At 45.0% G+C, this 11,812-nt stretch overlaps 1 protein-coding gene across 4 annotated transcripts in view; it reads right to left on the reverse strand.

Moving 5' to 3' along the window:
• Positions 1 to 11,536, reverse strand: part of L3MBTL3 (L3MBTL histone methyl-lysine binding protein 3) — a 122,681-nt gene extending 111,145 nt beyond the window's left edge. For 2 of the 4 annotated variants that reach the window (XM_039240440.1, XM_039240436.1), the window contains exons 1-2: positions 11,417 to 11,536; positions 7,774 to 7,836 (exon numbers count right to left, since the gene is read on the reverse strand). The gene's annotated coding sequence lies outside the window, so the exon portion shown is untranslated. Of the gene's footprint in view, positions 1 to 7,773; positions 7,837 to 10,324; positions 10,350 to 11,416 lie in introns of those variants that run through there. The other 2 variants (XM_039240438.1, XM_039240439.1) reach the window with 2 other exon arrangements.
• Positions 11,537 to 11,812: the final 276 nt, after the last annotated feature.

Genomic DNA, 11,812 nt, shown 5'->3' on the forward strand with positions numbered 1-11,812 from the left:
AGATGTAAAAACTTTTTTTAAAAATTATGCATGCTGAGCAGGCATACCTGGGTGGTTCGGCTGGTTGAGTGTGTGGCTCTTGATTTCAGCTCAGGTCATGATCTCACGGTTTACAATACTGAGCCCCGCATAGGGCTCTACGTTGACAGTGCAGAGCCTGCTTGGGATTCTCTCTCTCCCTCTCTCTTTTCCCCTCCCCCACTTGCACATGCTCTCTGTCAAAATAAATAGGTGAATATTAAAATAAAATAACGTATGTTAAGAGTGTTTTGCACATGGTAGGCACTCAGTACACAGAACTGCAGTTATTCTGAAGAAAACAAATTGGTCTCCAGTGTCCACATTCCCTCCATGTACCAGTCTACCCAGTATCTGAAGCATACCAGGGCAGAGGAATGATAACCGCGAGGGCCAAGACCTTTGCACCACCAAGCCCTACTTGATTTCTCAGGAGTCCAGAGGCAAAGGTAAGGTAAAATGGGAGATTATGGACAATGGCAAGACTCTGGATTTCAAGGACGTGTACAATTTCCAAACGAATTTGGGAAACTGCTACAAGGTCAATAACTATTAGTGTTGCCACACTCTTATAAAGGAAAGAACATTTTAACAACCCAAAAAATGTAAGAGGGACATAACCTCCAAATAAGGACCCAAGAGAAGGCCACTGGCAACCTTATGGATATTTTTGCTGAGGAACTATAAAAGGTTCCTCACATATCAACTGCGGTTCCAGGACCCACAAAAGGTTGGTAGGAAAAAGAGACATGAAAACTATGGACCCCCCCCCCCCCCCGCCCCACAAAGGAGACTAGAATGAGTGTCTCTCATTACAAGTCCTGGAGTAAGTGTATGTGACATACCACAAGTGGGACTGGGAAGAGAGAATCTATACCCCAATCACAATGCTTGTTACATTGTATCATGATCATCTACTGAGAGGATGCTTTGGAGGAAAGAGACCTCCGCTTTATTCATATCCTTATCCCTTATTGTATCCATTGTAGGTATCAATGAAATTTATCAGATGAATGAATAAAAAGAAAAGGGGAAAATGCAATGACTAGTTGTGGGTGGGAATTAGGGAGAGGGGAAATTAGAAGAAAAGGTCTTCATTTGTCCATCTATCTCACATTCTCCAGTGAAATTCTAAGTAACAGCTAGGCTGCTAAGTATTTATTTACCTCATTGGCAGGAGTGTAACATTACTGCTCCAAGAAACTCTCCTTATTTAAGTGTCAGAGGAGAATACATCAAAAGAAGTTTAAATTCGAACCTCTTAAATGGGATTATTCAATAAGGATAAGAGAAAAATCTAAACTCACACTTGAAGCGTCTCTCAACAAACATATTGCTACAAAGAAAAATTTTCCTTTCAAATCAAGCATGACAGATACCAGCTTTGATATCCTACTCACCTGCCTGATAAGAACTCTGAATCGCACACATACTGGAATTGAGATCCTTTGTGGAGAGATGTGAAATTTTGCCCCCAGGGCCCAAGTTCATAGATTTGAGGCAGGCAAAACTCTAGATCATTTCAATGTGAGAAATGAAATCTCTGCACCATCAAGAACAAATCCTTGAGAATCTGAGTCTCCTGCCCACATCTATCCTTATATAGTAGATGCCTGAGTGGCACCAATCGACAGTTCCTTTAAACATGAAATTGATTATTAGGATGGTTCCTTCTTATTGATATTGTCTCAAACTCTGTATCTCCTGGTCATGTTTTAATGAGAACGACCCTATGCACACAGCCATGATTTATCTGATTTGCTACCTTTTCTGCCATGAAGACTATATGCAAAGGGGTAGTCACTGAAAGCAAACTTGACAAAAATCTCAACTTCCTGCCTTCCCGCTTGTTACTGTAAGAAGGATGAATTATTTGAGATTCTGTGGCCTAACCTACTTACTTCCTCTAAAGGAGGAACAGAAAATGAAAAATGCCTTTCAAGAAAAAAAAATGTACATAGAAAACGAAATCACAAACTGACATTAACAGGCCTATGGCACATTTAACATACTCTCATCAAATGCTTTTATTGGTAAGTTCATTTTCAACGTACAGAGTAGAAGACATCTCAGTTTCAGGTAAAAACATCTTGACAAGTGCTATCATATCATCAACACCACCACACTAATACAATCACACAAGAAATTTTACACCCATTAAACGGACTCAAAGGGCATAAAAAGAACAAGAACCTGTCTGACACAGATATGTCCATGGTTATGCAAAACATGCATGAACTCAAAAAAGAAAAACTAAAAGTAGTATCTTGTTCTTTTCTCTTATTTCATTTCATAATTTTTTAAATGCTAAAAGTAGTACCTTCTTTTTTCTTACTCTGCTTCATATTTTTATAGAACACAGAGCTAAAATTAAGATTTACACTTGATTTCCCTTTTGTATCTAATAAAGTAGATGTGGCCAGATTTTACTTCTTTCACAGAAGTCTACAGGTTTATCTTGATAACCATTTGTAGCTAACCTCCTCATCAATAGATTGAACAGTGAGGCCTCAAATCCACCAAAGAGGAACACTAAATGGGTTTCAACCACATGACCAGATTGACCTCCTAGGAATTTCAAATCAGAGTTCAGGGTTCAGTCAGTATAACAGATTGGGGGTGGGGGGAGGGCAGTGGGGATGATCAAACAATTTTGGTGCCGGAACCATCCTACTCAAAATGTTCTCCTACTGAAATGGTTTAATTCTGCAAAATTACACGTAAAGCTACTGCCCAATCTTAAAACAGCCTGGCATGTAGTAAATGCTCAAAAAACTTTAAAGGCTGATAGAGCTTCATTAAAGGAGGAGCAGTCCATTACCCCACCACAAATGCATTAAGTGGGAGCCTTCTAAGTCAGACCAAAGCTCTGCTTGACGGACCATAACTCATACAGCAGAGATACTATCTGACTCCCGCTGTAACACAGAGCTAGGCGTGAATAAATAGAGACTCTTCATTTGGCAAACGTGAGCATACTCTTCTGGTTAAAGAGTAGAACAGTAACCATAGCACCACGGCACGTAGAATATATTATTAGTCATATTTCCTGTTTTCTTTTTTTTTTGTTTTATTTTGATTCCAGCACTCTACATCCAGCCCTGCCCCAAGTTTCTCACCACCAATTTCTCTATCCCTCAATTAAATTTTCTTCTTTCCTTTTATAATCTTGCCTTCTGAGTAAATTCCATCAACTCTTGAGTTCACTTTAAAAAACGCAGGTCCCATTCTTTCTATTAGCGGATTGATCTACATTTTCTGAGAAGTAACCCTGCTGCCTCATCTAGGCTCTTCCTACAAAGCACAAGTGAACCTCTTTATAAATAAGCCCAGTAATTTTCAACCTAATCTGAGTTGTTTCCTTAACAGTTTGTGATCATCTCAAGACCATGAGCTAGACCAAGGCGCTCTTTTCAGTATAACTCAATAATTGGTCTTTTTCTCAATTCTTGGTTAAAAAAAGGAAAGAGAGAGTTTTCTCCCCCTTATTTTTTCTGATACCTGCTGCTATTGCTTATCTTAGTAAACGAATGTGTAAGAGCAAACATATTAATCTGGAAATGTGCTTTTTAAAAATATTCAAAGAACTGCTTGTTTGAAAATTAGAAACCTAAAGACATAACAAAACAATCATAAGCCAGTATAATTTTCCATGGCCCTACCCCTTTCAAATTGCATGTTATGAACTCAGACAAGTTACTAAGTACCTCTGAGCACCAGATTGCTCCAAAAGTGAAATACTAATACCAAATGCTCAAGGTTAGTGAAAATATTAGAGACAGTACTCAGTGCCTCGAACAGTACCTGGGCAGACAGAAGGCACTCAGTACTTGCTGGATGCATGAATGAATGGCTGAATGAATGAATGGATGGATGAATATAAAAAGTGCCCAGCTCAAAGCTTGACATTCAGAAGGCACTCATTCTAAAATTATGTCTAATATATCAACACTTGACACTGTTTTGCAGAGGACCCCCCCCCCCAGGTCCTTGCCTGAGCAACAGATTGGATACTACATCCAACAGTACTACCACAGTACTTACTGCATTCACCTCAACCTTTGCCAAGCACTCAACCACAACTTTGTTTTGTTCATCATCAACAAGATGTGTGGGTTCTCTCCTCAACAAGAATTATGAACACACTGAGGCCAAGAACTACTGCTTTCTTCGTAGCCCTAACCCATTCATTCATTCAACTCTAAGTGTTGATTATGTGAAGCACTCCCTGACTGAGACTTCTAAAAAATACGCACACAATAAATATTTGTTGATGGTCACAGAACACTTACAGAAATAATAATAAGAGAAGCATTTTACTATTATGTATAATACACAAGTAATTCCTCCAATCAGTGTTCGAGTCACCAATTCTGGGTCTACTTCTGAGGAAGAAGCCAAGGCTCATGAGAAGTTCTTTCAGCCAAGGTCAACCAAATTCACTTAAGTTCTTCTCAAAAATCATTGTTCTTTACCCAAAATACCTTGTCTCCTAAATGGAGAGTTTTTAAATGCCTTTCTCCATTTGACTTCATAAATCAAACTCAATTACATTGCAAGGGTACCTTTCCTGGTGTTTTGCTTTCATCCACCTAATGCATAGCTATTGCTCAAATCAGCGCAAACTAGTTCATAAGCTGCCCCTATTTACTCATATTCTCACATGTCAGTGAAATAATTTAACTTCATAAAAACACAACCTGAAAATATTCCACTGGATAATGAAGTTCTTTACAAAATACATCTTCTACAGATGCCCTGAATTTCAGTAGGAAAGAACAAAGGCAATCAGCCTAATATGCATGAAGGGGATACAGACATCCTGGAGCGTATGGTCTCTGCCGTTTTAAATGACGACAAATGTTTTGTCATTTTAAAGGATCTGACTCAAAAAAGGATGGGCTATACTGTGCCATGTACATACAATTATATTGTCCTCTGTCAATCAACCCAGGAATCTGTTTCCACACTCACTGGCTCCCGAGAGTGCTGGGTCCCTTGTTCTTTCCTACTGGTACCAAATGCAGCTGCTCTACTCTAAATAACAGAGCTTAGAGTTATGTCCACTCCTGGAGTTAGGATCTAGGGAACTCATGGGCAAAGGCCTAGTCTTTTGGTGTTCACCACTATAAGAGCTCAGTAAAAACAGGTTAACTAGTAGAAGCATTGCAAGAGGGATCACTAAGGTTACCCATCCTTAGGACTCCAAGGGTGTATTTGTCCCACACCACGTGAAGCAAATTCTCTTATAAATTTCCCATCCTAACCCCATCTGCTACATAGAGCCTTGGTTGAAATATACATTTCTTAGGAAAAAACTACCAAACAAATAAGTGGAAATTATTCAAGAATCAATCCTCAATTACTCAAGGACTAATTAAACAGGACACATATTTCTTCTCTCCTCCAGTATTGGGTTTCTGAATTCTTAGAGCATTGACTGGATAGTCTACAAGAGAAGAGAGATGAACTAAAACTAACAAAAACTTGTGAGGGTTTGTCAAGTTCAGTATCAGCAAATTTAGAATAATGACACAGAATACTTGTGTTTTTTTTTTCTATCTAGATAATAGTTGGTTATAATTAGAATAAAGTAGCAAAGAGGTCTAGAAAACATAAGTGGGTTAAAGGGAAGCCCTGTGAGGACCTTTCCCTAATTTCACTGTCATGTGCAGGACCCATTTTCCCACCCCTGTTGTGTAAATCCTTTCTCCCCCAGTTACCTATTTTCTCATCTCCATTTCCCAGCAGATTCATGCAACGAAAATATTAATTACAGCACACGAATTCCCCTCACACCAACACTGCTACTATCATCACCCTCCCATTTCCACAATTAGGCATCATTTTAAATTTGATTTATTTCACTTACTCCTACCTATTAAATGACTAGATGGGGATAAATAAATTTCAGTTTATACTCAGCACCATGTTGAAACACAGCCCCTTCCTGCAATGAGCCAACGCTATTAAAGATAAACTACTTTTTTCCTAAGGAAAAGAAATATCCCCTGGAAGTACTGTAACAAGTCCACGTAATATACGCACCAGAAACCAACCTAATAATTTTAGCTAAGAATTCAATCACTCCATTCTGCCCCTGACAACCTCCTTCCTGTCCTTCATAAAGCCTAAGGTAAAATGGTAATATGACTACCAAACATTTGAATAACTCTTTGTAGTTCTCAAACCCTTATTTTATTTTATTCTTTCAACATAGGAAGTGAGACAAGGACTGCTGCTCCCATTTTCCAGATGGGGAAATCTAGGCTGGTAGAAGTAAAGTGACTTACACAACATGATACATTTAGAGGCTAACTTATCTTCTGGTTTCTGCTCTATCATTTATCTACAGCCATGATGACTCCCCAAATGAAGAAAAATGGTCACCATCTTCCACTCAGCCTGCCTAAATGCACCATACTAGGAAACACCTTTTACTCTGCTCTCTACTTCTGTCTTCATGACCTTCTTGGGGTTGCCCCGCTGTCTCTGTTGCATCATCCACATGGACCCCAACTATTTATCTTGCTACTTACGCCATTCAAGACAAGACAAACAGGAAAGGGCAATAAATTCCTCTTAATGGTCATTTTTACATCAGTAATTATTCCGTTTTAACATCCAGATCACGTCCATCCTGGTTAAAAGATAGCCCAATGAGGGTCCTGCTCATAAAAAGTAAAGCTAACTGATTTTGTGTTGTTTCTACCATACAAGAATTAGCAACTTCTTTACTACTTAAGATAGAGACACAGAATGAAAAGAAAAAAAAAAAAAAAAGGAAAGGAAAAAATTAAATGGGAGAAAGAAACCAAAAGGTATAAACGGGGCGCCTGGGTAACTCATTCGGTTGAGCATCTGACTCTCAATTTCGGCCTAGGTCATGATCCCATGCTCTTGGGATACAGCCCTACATCAGACTCAGCACTGAGCATGGATCCTGCTTAAAATTCTCTCTCTCTCTCTCTCTCTCCCCCTTCCCTCCCCCACTTGCACTTGATCTAAAATTAAAATTTTTTTAAGAGGGTATAAATAGAAGAAAGCAGTAGAGTGGCACAAATATACTTTGATGCTTTATTTACAGAAGGCTGGCCCTTTTGCTCAAGGACAACCTTTGTCCTGAACGTAGGCCCTGCCTGACTGGAGACAAACCAGCACCCTCTAAAACTGCCAAAGAGATCTTATTAGACAGCAGCTATATTCTTTGTGGAGATATGTTCAAAAGTTGGCAAGTCTGTGCTAATATGCTGGAAAGTCACTGCAAACCTCTGACATGGTATTCCGCACAAGTCAGCCCACATTGGATTCAAGCCACAGAAGTTAAATTACTTAAATGCTCACAAAGCTCTCATTGTAAATTTCACCTACAAAATTTTAACAAGTCCCAGAATCTTCCACATCACTGTGTGACAACAGTTACATTAAATTACAAGAGCTTTGTCCTAGTTTTCCCATTTTTTCAATTCCCAAAGAATAAAACTATTTACTTGCAATAGAAAACAGGTACAATTGAGATGCAAATTGGAGTCTAGTAAAAGGGCTGGTCCAAAAATTATCCGGGACAATCTCAACTCTTCTTAATGTTTTATTTGAGCCCCAATCACACTTAAGGTCAAGACTTTTAGGCATTCAAAGCAGCACCCACAAAGTGACGTTTTTCCTGCCAACCCTCTTCCACGATCTCCTTCCCCAAAGTGCAGCTTTCAACATCTGCAAGTATGTCAAGCAATCTGTTCAACAAGCAAAACTCACCTAGTGGCAGTGAAGAAATAACTGTCTGGTGGTCTTTAGGATTGCTGTCCACCCCCAAGACTTCTAAAGATCCGGCATTAATTTTAAAAAAAAGGAAAAGTAGAGTCAATGCATTGCCATAAAAAAGAAGCCTTTAGATCCACGATTAATGTGTCTAAATTTTGAATCACTGGCTCATTGCATAATTTCACACAATACCACTGAGTACACTAAAAATAGTTCTGGATGAGATAAAATGGAATTTATCATTCATATTATTCCCTTATCCTAAATTCCTAAAGTTTCCCCCCCCACTGTACAACTGGCAGGTCAAAGTTATAGGGATCATTTGATTCAACTTTACTTCCTCCGGGTGCCTTCATCTTTGAAATTGAAGTTACTCTGCAGAACGGCACATTGGCAAACGAATAGATATTATGTAAGCTGTTTTTCCCATATATGTAAATATTTAAATCACAACTTATACAAAGTATTCTGAAATAAGGTCTTCATCAGCAACAAAATAAAAATACACTCTTAGAACTAAAAGATACTATTTACTTTGTGACTATATGAAACTGCACGGTTAAAAAACTAAATACCAGCCTTTAATTCTATTTATTGGGGGAATAAAATGATCAGTTTATATAAAAGACACATTTCAACCAAAGGTCTTTTTCGTTTTTTTCAAAGTTTTAAACATTTTGTATTTTTATTAATATTCAAAATGAAACGACCCGCTGTGACTCCTGATTACACGTTGATCAAAGATAAAGACAATGATAAATATATAAACAATTGTTTCTAACCCACTTGTACACCCATCTCAACTCCCAGAATAACAGCAAAGTGTTTTTCCCATATAAACAAAGAGGGATCGGAATTACAGGCTCTGGGTCGTCAGAACTTATCGGCTCCCCAATTTACTAGAACCTTGTATTTCTGATCGGCATCCATTCACACAACATCTGGCGGCTCGCTCAGGTCGTCTAATTACTTCCACGTCTGAACGGACTACGTAGCTACAGGCAAAGGCCAAACTTTGCTCTCGGCCTTCCGAACTTAAAGAAGCGTTTAACCGCTAGAGGTCTCCCCTTGGCCAGTTTTGCATGTTCGCTATTTTGCTGCACTTGAAACTTTCCGGAGAAATGCTCTACTCGAGTCAGTGTTTTTCTAAAAACTTGCGCAAAAATCCACGCGACCGACTAGCCAGTACAGAGACTCTCGGGCTCCCCAAAGCAATAAAGATATCACAAACAACGCTCTAGGAAAATCAAAATTAAAATTCGACGCACTCGCCCCTGCGGTCAACCCACCCCCACCCCCCGCGCCCAAAATCTTATTTCTCATCTCAGTTTCCCTTAACTTAAACTTAGAACAATTAAAAAAAAAAAAAGCTATGTTTGTTTCCGTGGACTTTGCACGATGTCTAACGCATTTTTCTGGCGGTGGACCGAGGTGGGAAAGGAGCTGGCCAAGGGATGCAAGGGAGGGGGCAGGGCCGTGCTCGCAGCGCCCGAGGAAGTTGCATAAGGAAAGAGACTCCGTTTTTTGGGTCCCCTCAAAAAATCGGCCGGGAGGGGGAGGAAAAGGAAGCGGGGGGGGGGGAGGCGGGGAGGAGGGAAACTGAAGCGACGTTTACCTTCGTCTCCCCGTGGAAGGGTGGGGTAAGGGCCACTGGCCGCGACCCCGGAGGGCGGCTCGTTACCCCCCCCTCCGAGCGCAGACGGACAAACAGATACCCCCACCCTCCGCGGACGAGGCGGGGAGGAAACCGCCTGCTTTTAAACTTTCTCTCACGGTCGCACTGTGGGCCATGCTTTGACCAGAAAGGGCTGGGGGGGAAGGGGGGGGGAGAGGAGGTAATCAAAAGGCCTTTTTCTTTAAAGGTTATTAAAGTTTTACCACCAGCACGAAAGTTGCGTCCTCTCCCCGCCGCACCACTGTGCCCCCCCCCACCGCCTCCAGGGCTCACAAGTTTTCCTCCCTCTCCCCCCCAACACACCAGCTCGCGGGGCGCGCGGCGGATGCCTGGGCTCCTGCGCTTCCCGATCCCCACCCGCCCCCGCCGGCCTCTACTTCCCCCCCCCCCCCCCGCCCGGCCACCGCGGCGCGAGGACGGCCCGCCGGGCCCAGGACGCGAGTGTGCAAAGCCCATTATTCCGAACGGCACACGCACGCGGCGCGAGGCGGGCGGCGGCCCGCCCCGGACCCCTCTGGGTCCCCCCGATAGAAGGGCGGCGTAAACAAGTTGCAGGAAAAGCAGCCCCGCGCCGCTCCCCCCCCCTCCCCTGCCCCGGCGCGGCCGCCGCCGCCGCCACCCGACACACGCCCGCGCCCGCACCCCGGCCGGCGCGGCTCGGCGCGGAGCGGGGCGGACGCCGCGACGGCGCGGGCTCCCGGCCCGGCCCGCGGCCCGCGCCCTCCCCCGCGCGGACGGCCGCGCCGGGCCCGCGCCGCCCTGCTTCCCGAAGCACTTTCCTGCCTCGGGCAGAAATAAACCGGAGGGTTTATTTTTGTGCAACTTTCCCAAAATGGCGGAAATTGGAGCTGATCTATATGAAATTCTCACACAGTCGGTCGGGAAGGGGGAGGCGGCGAGGAAGGAAACGCAAACTCTCGGCCGCCGAGCCCCGCCGCGGGTCCGCGAGTGTGTGCGTGCGTGTGAGTGTGCGTGTGCGCGGTGGGAGTCGGGGAGGCCTTTCCGCCGCGCACACACACACACACACACACACACAGCACACGCCGGGGAGACGCGCCTGCACATTCAACCAGTCCGTTCTCCGCAGCCCGAGCGGGGAGAAAGTGGCGCGGCCTCTTTTCCCACTGCCTCGGTCTCCCGTAGTTGTACTTCTCGCGCTCGCTCGCTCGCTCTCCGGTGCGCGCCCGGCACAAAGGCCACACGGGCGGAGGGGGCCGCAGGGGCGGCGCGCGGGGCTCCAGCCTCCCGCCGCCCCGATCCGCCGCCGCGGCCGCCCCCGCGCGCCCCCCCACCCCACCCCACCCCCACCCCCCAGCCCAGCCCCGGCGGCCGCGCTCGCCGCCCCAGGCTGCAGCTCCGCGGCGCCCACTCGGGCACGCACCCCGGCGGAGCCCGGCGCCGCCGCCGCCGCGCTCCCCCACCCCGCGCCCGGTGTCATGAAAGCGACCAAAGTGACAAGCTCGGGGGGCGCGGGGGAGGGGGCCGCACGCATCCCGCCGCCCGCGCGCCCGCGAGAGCCCGACGCGGCCGCCTCGCCCCGGCTGCCTTCCGCACGGCCCCCCACACCCTTCCCCGTGTGCGCGCAAAGAAAAAAATACAAGTCTCTCCTCCCCCCATTTTTTCCTTTCTCTTTTCTCTCTCTTTTGTTCCTCTTTCACACTCGCACTCACTACTTGAGAGGGAGATGCCCGGAGACTCCCCCTCCAGCCGCTTCCGAGTCACTCGCCCACTTTTTTTCCCCGGGATTAAGTTTTCTCCTCTTTCCCAGAGGCGCAGAGAAGTGGGGGAGAAACCCCTTCTGTCCTTTCCCCTCCCCTGATCTGTTTCACAAGACGAGGGTGCGCTTCCTCCTCTCCGTACGTCTCTGAACTTTCATCCGCACCCAGAAAAATAAACGCGTGGCTTTGGCGCGGGCAAATCTTCTGATTAATGAGAGATTAGATCCGATCAACCGCTTCTTACCCCCAAATTTTCTCTTTTTTTTTTTCTCCGTCTCACGAGTAGTCCTGACAAATGGTCCAGGGCTGCGGGCGCAGTGCGCATGTGCGCGTAGAGTCAGGGCTGGGGAGAGGGGAAACTGCGCTGGTGCCGCCGCCGCCGCCGCCGCCGCCGCCGCCGCCGGGAGGCTCGCTCTGCCTTCCCTGCGACTGCTGCTGCGCCTCCGCCGCTGGGAAGCAGCGAGAAAGCCGCTCGGCCAATGCAGCTGCCCGCAGACACTGTTTCAGGTGCATCTTTTCAATATCCTTGTCACCGGCTCAGGGCTGCTTCAGGAGCAGTGAAAACAAATATGAAAGACTGTTCAGGTTATAGATTTCTTTGTCTATTTTTCACTTTACTTTTTTTTTTTTAAAAGGCAAT

Source organism: Hyaena hyaena, unplaced genomic scaffold, assembly GCF_003009895.1.
Source record: "Hyaena hyaena isolate Hyena2069 unplaced genomic scaffold, ASM300989v1 scaffold_178, whole genome shotgun sequence".
Taxonomy (NCBI): Eukaryota; Metazoa; Chordata; class Mammalia; order Carnivora; family Hyaenidae; genus Hyaena; species Hyaena hyaena.